Genomic DNA, 11,806 nt, shown 5'->3' with positions numbered 1-11,806 from the left:
TGGTGGTTTTGAACTGTCGACCTTGTGGTTAGCAGTCCAGTGCATATCCTACAGTGCCACACCAGGACTCTTATGCTATAGTGGGTGGGATAAGTTGCATAGCATTCGGAATTTTAGTTTTGATTATAGGATTGTACCCTGTTTTTTGCACGTGCTTTTCTTATGACAATGTTTGATACCATGTGCTGTTGAGTCAGTTCTGATTTGTAGAGACTGTGTATATGGTTTCCAAGGCTGTACATTCCTGTGGGAGCAGAAAGCCTTATCTTTCTCCTGTGGAGTGACTGATGGTTTTGAACATGGCTGGAGAATGAGAGTCCAGTGTATCCTTGAAATATTGGGATTACCATTTATTATACACAACCAAGATGTCAGCATCCATTAGATTCATAATATTAAATACTTTGATATTGTGAAACAGAAAGTACCCGAAAATCTATAATTTTATAGCCATATTGAGGTTGGTCCTTTCTAAGAGCTTTAATACCATTTTTATGGAGTTATGAATTAAAACAATTGTTTTGGAATCTTTCTGTTACTAGGATCCAGATTGTAGATGAAGTAGCCAATGGAATGTGCACACAGCAGAAATCCTTTGCTTCACTAGCTAAGATAGTATTGGATAATCTCATAGCATTAGATTTCCTGCTGGCTCAGCCGGGAGGAGTTTGTTTAATTGCTGGTACTCCTTGTTGCTCCTGGGGACGTGGAGCAGGATAGACAAAAGATTAGACAACCATCTACTTGGTTAAATTCTATATTGCAGTTTCCTGATCTGTTTGGATGGCTCCCACAGGAAATAGGCACATGAGCTTGGTCTGCACTACAAGGATTAGTTGTCTTCTTTGTGCTTGTCTTAGTCATATATGCATATATCAGATGTCTTGTAAATTGCATAGTCTGCTGCAGGGCCTCAAGGACATTAAAGACAAACCAGTTGGTGTATGTTGGTTCTGCTCAGTTTTGCAATACCCAAGAAGTCATAATCCAGATCCAAGAAACCTGGTGAAGATCCAGGTGGTATCCAGTGGAAATTAGCACCATGATTTTAAAGTACCTGCAGTGGTTGCCACTTAGGTACCAACATATCTGGGTAACAACACCTTTATTATTAATTTTGTGCCTCAACACATCCTGCAGAAAGGGGAGCCACCCCAATGTGGGCGACACAAGACTAGCTCACCCTGATGAAGGAAAGTTCCAAACATGGCAGAATGGTAAGTTATTTAAGGGCTGACTAAAAAAGGTTATGAGGCTCATCCTTGATCAAAAAGAGTGATTGTGGAAGAGAAACTTCAAAAGTTAATGAATAAATGGAGTTTCTGATGATACCATCTGCACATTCTGTGTACCTTATGACCTCCACTTAAGGGCCTAAAGGGTAAATGATCTTCTGCCAATTTCTTCATCTTTAAAATTGATGAAATGGAAAACTAGAATAAGAGACCCTTCCAAGACTCTTATTTATCACACCACTCTTAGTATATTCCAATGGGAAATTAAGAACTGTGCTTGGGGAAAAAGACCCCAAATTCAAACATATTCTATAGAAGCCCTTTTATTAAGCCTTCACCAGGGCAAAGACAAGACAAAGAGTTTAACTTTTTTTTTTTTAAAGGTTTTATTGTGGATTGAGTGAAAGTTTATAGGACAGCTCATCAGTTTTCCATTCAACAAATCATACACCTTGTTTCATTACAATGATTATAACCCCCTCCATGTACCATCTCTATTCATTTTAGCTTTTTTTTTTTTTAAACAAACAACCCCCCCCTCAGGAATATATAATAATTTATACCTCCAAAGGGCACATTCTGCAAGTCTGCCTCCTGGACACCAGCTCTTAGTCGCTCTCTTCCCATGAATCTAGAGTCCTCAGCTGCTCCCCCTCTCCATGACCCCATCTCTGCCTTCTCTGGATAAGGTCCTGCATTCTGCTTGTGCTCTTCTCCCTTGCTGGTCCTAAGGTCCTCTGTTTCTAGACTGTAAGATTAACCACTCCCCTGTTTTTGTTACAAAACTTCTACCTTTACAATTGTGACAGTTGCAATTAGTCATGATAACAATTATTCACTATTGAATCGTATGAATCTTATCCCCATCTCTTTTCACCAGACCCATCCAGACAAGATGAAAACTATTCAGTGGGGGCTCTTTCTTCCCCCACACACTCTTAAACTAAACTCCCTCTTGAAACCTTGTAAGCCAGTCACTTTGTGCCTTTATCGCCCCCTCATTTTAGATAGCCAATGTCTAAGTTGCCTATCCCTATCTATCCTGTGTACAGAGGGATAGCCTTGATACTTGATGTGAAGACTCCTTCCTTCTCTGTTGCTATTTAGAGTTACTACCTCCATGAGTATAGGTCAGGTTCATCAAATTGTAGCAAATTTACTCTTGTTTCCTTTATCCAAAAAAAAAAATATTATTATTATTATTATTTTTGGTAATCTTCCTCTAGTCGAGTTCTGATTATCGAGCCATTGAGGCTAGGTCAAATGGGTACTATTTGCAAGTTTGGGTGTTCTTGTGCATCTCCTCTCACTTCATATCAGCTGGAAGCTTCAATGTCAGCTCTAGCCCTCTGTGACTATGTCCTTGTCCATGGGCTCAAGTGTCCCCAGGTCTCACCATACTTGGAGCAACCAACCCTTCCTTTTCTGTCTCTCATCTCCAGGTCAACGGGGGTCAATGGACTGTGGTTGAACTCAGCCCATTTCTTCATTGCTGCCTTTCCCTCTCTTCCACTCACCAGTAGACCAATGTGGTCACAGCAAGCTGACATGCTTGTTCATGTGTTCCCTTTGAGTTTCAGTCTCAAAGAGGAGTTTGTCCTGAAGGAACTTGATTGCTTACCTTGATGGCTTCCCCGAGGACCCGCTTGCTTATTGTAGTAGCCAGTCATGCTGACATTTTTGTTTTGGGTTTTTCCTGATGATCTTTCTTTGAAGATGTATCTTCTGTTGCTCTATCTGTTCTAGGCTGGTCTGCTTGCCCTTGCTAGCGGGAATGTCCCACCTCATAAGTTTCTGGATGGAACTCAGGATTCTACCTAAGGTCCTATACTCTACAAAGGCTTTGCAAGAGACCTGTTTCACTGGAAAAGTTCTAGAACCCTTTTTAGGTATTCCAATCAGTTATAGGCTGAAGATGGGCTTACAAGTTTTCTCTAATCATGTTTCCCAACATTCCTTTCTATCTCACTCAAGTGTCTATTTTACAATAGTAGGCAAGGGAAACCAATATTTATAAGACAGTCAAGCATTTTAACTTCAAACTACGCCCTGTATCACAGAGCCCTGTTGTTTCAAGGTTGAGCATGCATCGCTATTTACCTCTGTCCCACTTAGGCCATGTAAACCTTTCTCAGTATTCCCCTATCTATCTTGTTCTTCCACCTCCTCCCCCTTCTTGTATTGCCTTCCCCAACACCCGAACTAAAACTCCCACTCCAACCCCACCATTGTGGTTACTTTATATTCCATGAATTCTTCCTTCCATTTAAGACAGTCTATTTTATCCTATAATCTACCTGACCTTCTCACCACCTGGATCTCTCTCTGTTCCTGTGTGTTTCCCTTCTTTCACCTTTTAATTGTTTTGATCATAGACTGACTTCCTAGATCCTCTGTTCTTATCATTTTATTCTGTTCTTGACTCTTTCATTTGTCGATTGAGTTCAGAGTGATGCTGCCACATATATCATTCTCTGGTTGTTGTCTATTCTTGTTGGTTCTCAGTCCACAGAACTCCCTTTAGGATGTTTTGGGAAAATGCCTTAACTCCTGCTTATCCTGGAATGTTTTGATTACACCATCGTATTTGATTAACAGCTTTGCTGGGTAGAGGATTCTTGGTCAGCAGTTTTTTTTTTTTCTTTCAGGGTTTTATATATGTCTCCCCATTGCCTTTTTGCCTGCATTGTTTCTGTTGAGAAATCTGAGCTTAATCTGATTTGCTTGCCTTTGTATGTTACACTTCTCTTTTCCCTAGCTGCTTTCAGGATTCTATCCTTGTCTTTGATTTTGGAGAGCTTGATTATTATATGTTTTGGTGATTTTCTTTTAGGGTCTGTCCTTCCTGGGGTTCGTTGAGCTTCTTGAATGCTTATCTTTTCACTTTTCAGGCTGTTAGGGAAATTTTCTTCCAGCAGTTCCTCAACTATCTCCTCTGTGGACTTGTGTGATTGTTCCTGTTCCGGAATGCCGATAATGCTTAAGTTCATGTTGTCTAGCATGAATCTTAGGCCTTCTTCAGAATTTTTTATCCTTCTTTGTGCTTGCTATTCTATCTTAGTAGTGTTGAGTGATTTATCTTCCAGCTCACTAGTTCTGGCTTCTATCTCTTCAGTTCTACTCCTTTGCCCTTTCAGTGTATTGTCCATTTCTGATATTCTATTATTAATCATTTAGACCTCTTTCTGTAAGTTTTGAATTGTTTCCAATGCTGTATCTATCTTATTTGATTATTCCTGTAGCACTTTCCTGACTTCTTCATTATTTTTCTCAACTCCATTGTATAGTGTTTTGATACATTCTATAATAATTTTTCTGCATTCCTTCTTGGGCATTTCCAAAGCCTGCCCATCTTCCAGTACGGAGTGGGTAGGTCTTCTTCCAGCTCATTCGTCTCAGTCACTTTATCTTGTTTCTGGACATGTGCTGATATGGTCATCTGTTTCTTTTTGGGGAGCATATTCAGGAGTTATTTTTGGCCTTAATACTTGGATGGGTGTGTATTTTGGTACTTTTTATGCTTTCTGATTGCCTCCAGGTAGATGTGATCAGGAGATGGGCTTCCCTTTTCACTTTTCTTCCTGAAAAATTTCAAGATGCCACTGTTGGTTGTTGTGATGTAACTCAGGATTTAATTTTCAGCCTATTTCCTTTTTAGCCTGTCTGTTCTGCTCCACAAACCCTGCTCAGGCCTTTTCCCCAGCAATAAACAGTTCAGGGCTGGCTGTGGCCATATTGCACTGCCATTTGGTTTTAAATGGAACTTGTCACTTTATATTTTGAGGAGATCTGTGCTCATGTGTAGTAGAACACTCTGGGGGTTGGGGTGGGATGTCTGCTTCCTCCGACACCCTCTCAAGTCACTAGAATGGAGGTGTACAGCCATCGAGAGACCAATGGGTAGATACAAAAATAAGGGTGTCCACACCTTTATCTCTGCAGTCTGTCAGGCATCTGTGGCTGCTCTGATCCTTCCCCCGCTTGGTCTTGCTCAAGATGGTGGCTCTGGGAGCAGCTGAGCATCTTGGATTAGAAAGCAATGGATTTCTTGCTTCTACTACAAATTCCGCTAGCTGTAAGCCTTCCAATCTTCTAAATATTCCTTTATATGTGGTTCAGAGTTCTGGCACCATCCCCTGAGCCTGCTTGGTCCGGTATTCTGTGTTGTTGCTTACAGAGCTCCTTACTGCACTTCTACCCAACCTGCCATCTTGTTTGTTCGCTTCTAAAAAACTTTTTATTATGAATGGAGTGAAGGTTTACAGAGCAGATCATCAGTTTTACATTCAACTTATCATATGCTTCATTTCATTGATTACAATCCCCTCAATATAACATCACTTATCCCACTTCCTACTTGTGATTCTCATTCCCATTCCTCCATCTTTTCCACTCCTGAGTTTTGTCCTTAGGTAAATGCTTCCTTTTTGATCTTGAATTTTTGACCATTCTATGGTGTACATATCTCAATAATGTTGTATTCCCTATATTATACCTATCTACTGATTCAATGAAAATTGAGCCACAAGGGTGAGTCCAGACCTGAAGGGTGACCAAGGGCCATAGACTCAGATTGCTTCTGTATCTTTCTGATAAATAAACCTGGTCTTTTTTATAATTTTGAATTTTGTTCTACATTTTTTTCCACTCTATCCTGGATCTTCTAATAGATCCCTTTCAGAGCAGTTAGTAGTGGTAGCCAGGCATGATCTATTTTTTCTGGTCTCAGGGCCATGGAGACTGATGTCCATGTGTTTCATTAATCCATTGGATTAATTGTTTCCAAGCATCTTCAATTTTCATCACTCTTTTTTCCTCCACAAAGGGAGAGGCTAATAGTTACACATTAGCTCATCTCATGAGCTTTTAAGATCCTAGTCACTATTTATGAAAGTATGATGTAGAACATTGTATTTGGGGTCTGTGATATGCCCATTGACTATAGTGTCTACCAATACTATGGTCCTGAACCTCTAGACCCAGTAACTTATTCCCTTTTGGTAATGTCTAAGAAGTTTTCCTAATTTTTCCCCCTGTATGCTCCACCACACTCAAGGATATATTTGCAGCAAAGGTCAATACCCATATACAAATATCCTCTGTTAAACCTTTATATATTTGTGGGTATTCTTCCACTCTCCCTCCCATACCCATTCAGCATGTGTATCTATCCATGTATTTATCTGCAGATCACTGTTATTGCAGGACTGTATACATCAGTATTTGCCTTTATTCCCTTTAACCTTTACACTTTTCTGCTGTCTTCCCCGTCTTCATCATTTTTCTACCTACCTCCCTATTGTTGTTTATTGCCTTCTTAATCATTTAAGTTTAGAGTCCTAGTGTGGTGCTCTAGGATAAGCACTGAATTGCTAACCACAAGGTTGACAGTTCAAGCCTACAAGCTACTCCTTGGAAACCCTATACAAGATCAGTGTAAATAGAACCAACTCAATGGCACTAACAATAATAATCACTCAAGTTAATGTGTCTACTGTCTAGCCAGTGTATTAAACTCCGTACCTTCTCATCTCTCATAACCATCAAAGAATCTTTCTTTTAGCATGAAAATGTTTTCTTGACTTTTTATAATTGTGACTTTTAATAATATTTGTTCTTTTGTGATTGACTAATTTCACTCAGCGTAATGGCCTCCAGGTTCATCTATGCTATGATGATATGGTGTCTTACATTCTTCAGTACTACATAGTATTCCGTTGTGTGTATGTACCAAAGTTTGTTTATCATTCTTTCATTATTAGGCATTTAGGTTGTCTGCATGTTTTTGTTACTGTGAATAGTGCTGCAATGAACGTGGGTGTGCATAGATCTCTTTGTGTCATGGCTCTTATTTCTTGAGGATGTATACCAAGTAGAGGGATTGCTAGATTATAGGGTATGTCTAGTTCCAATTTTTTGAGAAAGTGTCATACCATTCTTCACAGTGGTTGAACCATTTTACAGTCCCACCAGCAGTATAGAAAGGCAGAACCCTAACTTAGATAACACATGGCTATTGTTGGTAAATTATTAAGGACACACTAGGCAAGTTCACTTTCTCTGTGCAAGACTGAGGAAAAAATTTCCTCTCCTTACATTGTCTGGGAGTTAAAAATCTACTTTCAAACACACTCTACATGAGGGGAAAACTATTCTTCTCTAGGTTTGCTCTGGACTTGTCTAAACCTTACACACATTACTGGTTTAATAGAAATAATTTATGTCAAGATGCAAAATAGAGTTAGGGTTTCCACTGAAGACCACCACAACTTTCCACAAAGCAAGTGCTTTAGAATTTAAGTTGTACCACAGAACTGCACATTTGTCCACCTATCCCCTCCTGATTCCCACCTTTGATGCTTTAATGTTAATGATACTTATGTTGAGTCCAATTTATAATCGCATTTCTAATATTCTAAGTATTAAGAATGCAAAGGTTGGAAACATGGAGGAAGGATCATTAGTTGGAAAAATGTACTTGGTGATCGAAACAATGCTGGAGATTACTTGATAGAGTTTTGTAAGACCAATGACTTCTTCATCACCCCTACCTTTTAAAAGCAACACAAAAGATGACTATACACATGGGCCTCATCAGATGGAATACATAGAAATTAAATTGACTATACCTGTGGACAGAGATGGTGGAAAAGCTCCATATCCTTAGCTAAACAAGACCAGGGGCAGACCGTGGAACAAACCATCAATTGCTCATATGCACATTCAGGCTGAAGATGAAGAAAATGTAAACAAGTCCAAGAGAGCCAAAATATAACTTTGAACATGCCCCCTGCATTTACAGAATAGATTCAATGTACTAGACACTAATGACTGAAGACCAGAAGAGTTGTGGGATAACATCAAGAGCATAACAGAGGAAGAAAGCAAAAGGTCATTAAGAAGACAAGAAACAAGGAAAAGACCAAAATGGATGTCAGAAAAGACTCTGAAATTGCTCTTCAGCATCCAGATGTAAAACAAATGGGAGAGATGAGGAGGTAAAGAGCGGAACAGAAAATTTCAAAGGTCAGTTCAAGAAGGGAAAGTCAAATAGTATAATGAAATGTGCAAAGACCTGGAATTAGAAAACCAAAAGGGAAGAACTCACTCAGCATTTCTCAAGTTCAAAGAACTGAAAAGAATTCAAGCCTAGATTTGCAATATTGAAGTATTCTCTGGGCAAAATATTTAATGATGAAGAAAGCTTCAAAAGAAGATGGAAGGAATACACAGGGTCACTATACCAAAAGAAATGGTTGATAGTCACCATTTCAAGGAGTACCATATGATCAAGAGCCAATGGTACTGAAGGAAGAAATCCAAGGTGCACTGAAGGCATTGGCAAAAAACAAGGCTCCAGGAATTGATGGAATACAAACTGAAATCTTTCAACAAACTGAGGCAGCACTAGAGGCACTCACTCTTCTATGCTAAGAAATTTGGAAGACAATTAGCTGGCCCACTGATTGGAAGAGATCCATATTTCTGCCCATTCCAAAGACAGATGACTCAATGGAATGCAGAAATCATTGGACAATGTCATTAATATCACATGTAAGTGAAAGTTTGCTAAAGATAATTCAAAAAAGACTGCAGCCGTACATTGCCTGAGGTTTAGGTCGGATTCAGACAGCTACATGAAATGAAGGATATCATTATTCACATAAGATCAATCTTGGCTGAAAACAGAGAATACCAGAAAGATGTTTTATTGACTACACAAAGACTTTCAATTGTGTGGATCATGACAAGTTATGGATAGCTTGGAGTATTTTGGAGGATGAATATTCCAGAACATTTAATTGTGCTCATGAGAAACTTGTATGTAGGCCAAGAGACAGTCATTCAAACAGAACAAGGGAACATTAAATGGTTTAAAATCAGGAAAGGTGTGTACCAGTGTTGTATTCTTTCACCATACTTATTCAATCTTCATGCTGAACAAGTAATTTGAGGAGCTGGATTATATGAAGAAGAACATGGCATCAGTGTTGGAGGAAGACTCATTAACAACCTGTAATATGCAGATGATACAATCTTACTTGCTGAAAGCAAAGAGAATTTAAAATACTGGTGAAGATCAAAGACCACAGTTTTAGGTATGGGCTGCACCTCAATGTAAAGAAAACAAAAATCCTCACAACTGGACCAATAAATACTATCAAGCTAAATGGAGAGGAGATTGAAGTTGTCAATGACTTCATTTTGCTGGGATCAACCATCAGCACTTATGGAGGCAGCAGTCAAGAAATCAAATGATGTATTGCATTGGGCAGATCTGCTGCACAGGCCTCTTTAAAGTGTTCAAGAGCAAAGATGTCAGTTTGAGAACTAAGGTGTGCTTGACCCAAAACCATGCTATTTTCAGTAGCCTCATATACATGTGAAAGTTGGACAATGAATAAGGAAGACTGTAGAAGAATTGATGCATTTGAGCTATGGTACTGGAGGAGAATATTTAAAGTACCATGGACTGCCAGCAGAGCAAGCAAATCTGTGTTGGAAGAAGTACAGCCAGAAGGCTCCTTAGAAGCCAAGATGGTCAGACTTCATTTTTCATACTTCAGAGATATTGTCAGGAGGGACCAGTCCCTGTAGGAGGAAAATCATGCTTTGTAAAGTGGAGGGACAGCAAAAAAGAAGGAGACCCCCAATAAGCTGGATTAGCACAGTGGTAGCAGCAATGGGCTCAAACATAGCAACAATTGTGAGATTGGTGCAGGCTTGGCAGTGTTTCATTCTGCTGTGCATATGAGTCACTACCGACTCAATGGCACCTAACAACAAGTATTAATAATGCTTGTATTGAGTTTAACCAATCTAGAGATTGACATAGGAAGATTAATAGTGTATTGGGGATAAAATGAGTCAGTGTTGAATCACTGGGCAGAGCTACAATAGTGCCTATCTTGATAGACATGAGGTCTTATTTGAATGAATTGTTCTGTTCTGTTGTTTCAATAAAACTCATTAACATTTTATTGCGGTCATGGCTACTTTTCCAAGCCACAGTATTGTTTATATATTCATGTTCTTGTTCATATTCCCCATGTTTGTCTTTCCACCTATTTTTCCTCTCTTTTCATCTCACATCTTGGTCCTCTTTGTTACCATCTCCCTCTCTTCCTTACCAAATTTTAGAGGTTTCCTTGCTTTTTTCCCATCCTTTCTTTGCAACCGCTTCTTATTCCATCCATTTAGCATCTTAGAAACTGTAAATGAAGGTCTGCTGCCTGGCAATCTGGTCTGCAGAAACTTAAGTTTGCTAACAGAATGTTTACCAGTGTCTTAGGGGAAAGTTACTACAAAGTTATAGTAGTTACTGCAGTCTTCCACAAACCAGGTGTTTTAGGTTGGTGCAAAGACATCAGAAATATTAGATTATATCCCAACATTCTAAAATTGGAGATTTCCCATAATAATCCAGATTTCCAGCTTTTAAAAACTCAAACTGTCTGGCATTATGGTGCCCTGGAAGGATCAATGATACCCCTCTCAGCTCACCTGAGTCCAAACTCCCGTTTTGTTGACGCTGAGGGAAAGTTCAAATGGGATTTATCACTTAGCTTTCACAGGATTGGTATCTTTATTTTTTTCTGTTTAGCAGAAAATATTTTTAGTCTCCACATGCCTTTTCTCAAAGGTAGAGAAAAAAGACTTGAGCTGCTCTTTGAAAATTTCTGTTCCGCTCTTGTACCTCCTCATTTCTTCCATTTGCTTTAGCTTCTCTATGCTGGAGAGCAAGTTTTAGTGTTTCTTCTCATATCCATTTTGACCTTTTCTTTCTTTCTTGTCTTCTCAATGAGTTTTTGCTTTCTTCCTGTGTGATGTTCTTGATGTCATTCCACAACTCTTCTGGTCTTAGGTCTTTAGTGTTTAATGTATCAAATCTGTTCTTCAGATGATCTCTAAATTCAGGTGGGATATAGTCAAGGTCATATTTTGGCTCTCGTGGACTTGTTTTCATTTTCTTCAGCTTCAGTTTGAATTTGCATATGAGTAATTGATGGTCTGTTCCACAGTCTGCCCCTGGTCTTGTTTTGACTGAGGATATGGAGCTTTTCCATTGTCTCTTTCCGCAGATGTAGTCGATTTGATTTCTGTGTATTCCATCTGGTGAGGTCCATGTGTATAGTCATCTCTTATGCTGTCTAAGTATTTGAAATGAACAAATCATTGATTTTACAGAATTCTATCTTGTGTTCTCCAGCATCATTTCTATCACCAAGGCCATATTTTCCAACTACTGATGCTTCCACTTTGCTCCCAACCTTTGCATTCCAATCACCAGTAATGATCAATACATCTTGATTGCATGTTTGGTCAATTTCAGGTTGAAGAAGTTGGTAGAGTTCTTCTAGTTCATCCTCAATGACTGATTTTTGGAAGTAGATTGCCAGGTCTTTCTTCCAAGGCACCTCTGGATGGACTTGAACGTCCAATCTTTTGGTTAGGCATCACAGAACATTAACCATTGCATCAACCAGTTGTTGTTGTTAAGTGCTTGTAGAGTCGATTCTGACCCATAGTGACCCTGTATAGGGTTTCTAAAGAGCAGCTGGTGAGCTTGA

This window comes from Chrysochloris asiatica, unplaced genomic scaffold, assembly GCF_000296735.1.
Source record: "Chrysochloris asiatica unplaced genomic scaffold, ChrAsi1.0 scaffold00333, whole genome shotgun sequence".
In the NCBI taxonomy this organism is placed as follows: Eukaryota; Metazoa; Chordata; class Mammalia; order Afrosoricida; family Chrysochloridae; genus Chrysochloris; species Chrysochloris asiatica.
This window is presented reverse-complemented; position numbering follows the sequence as displayed.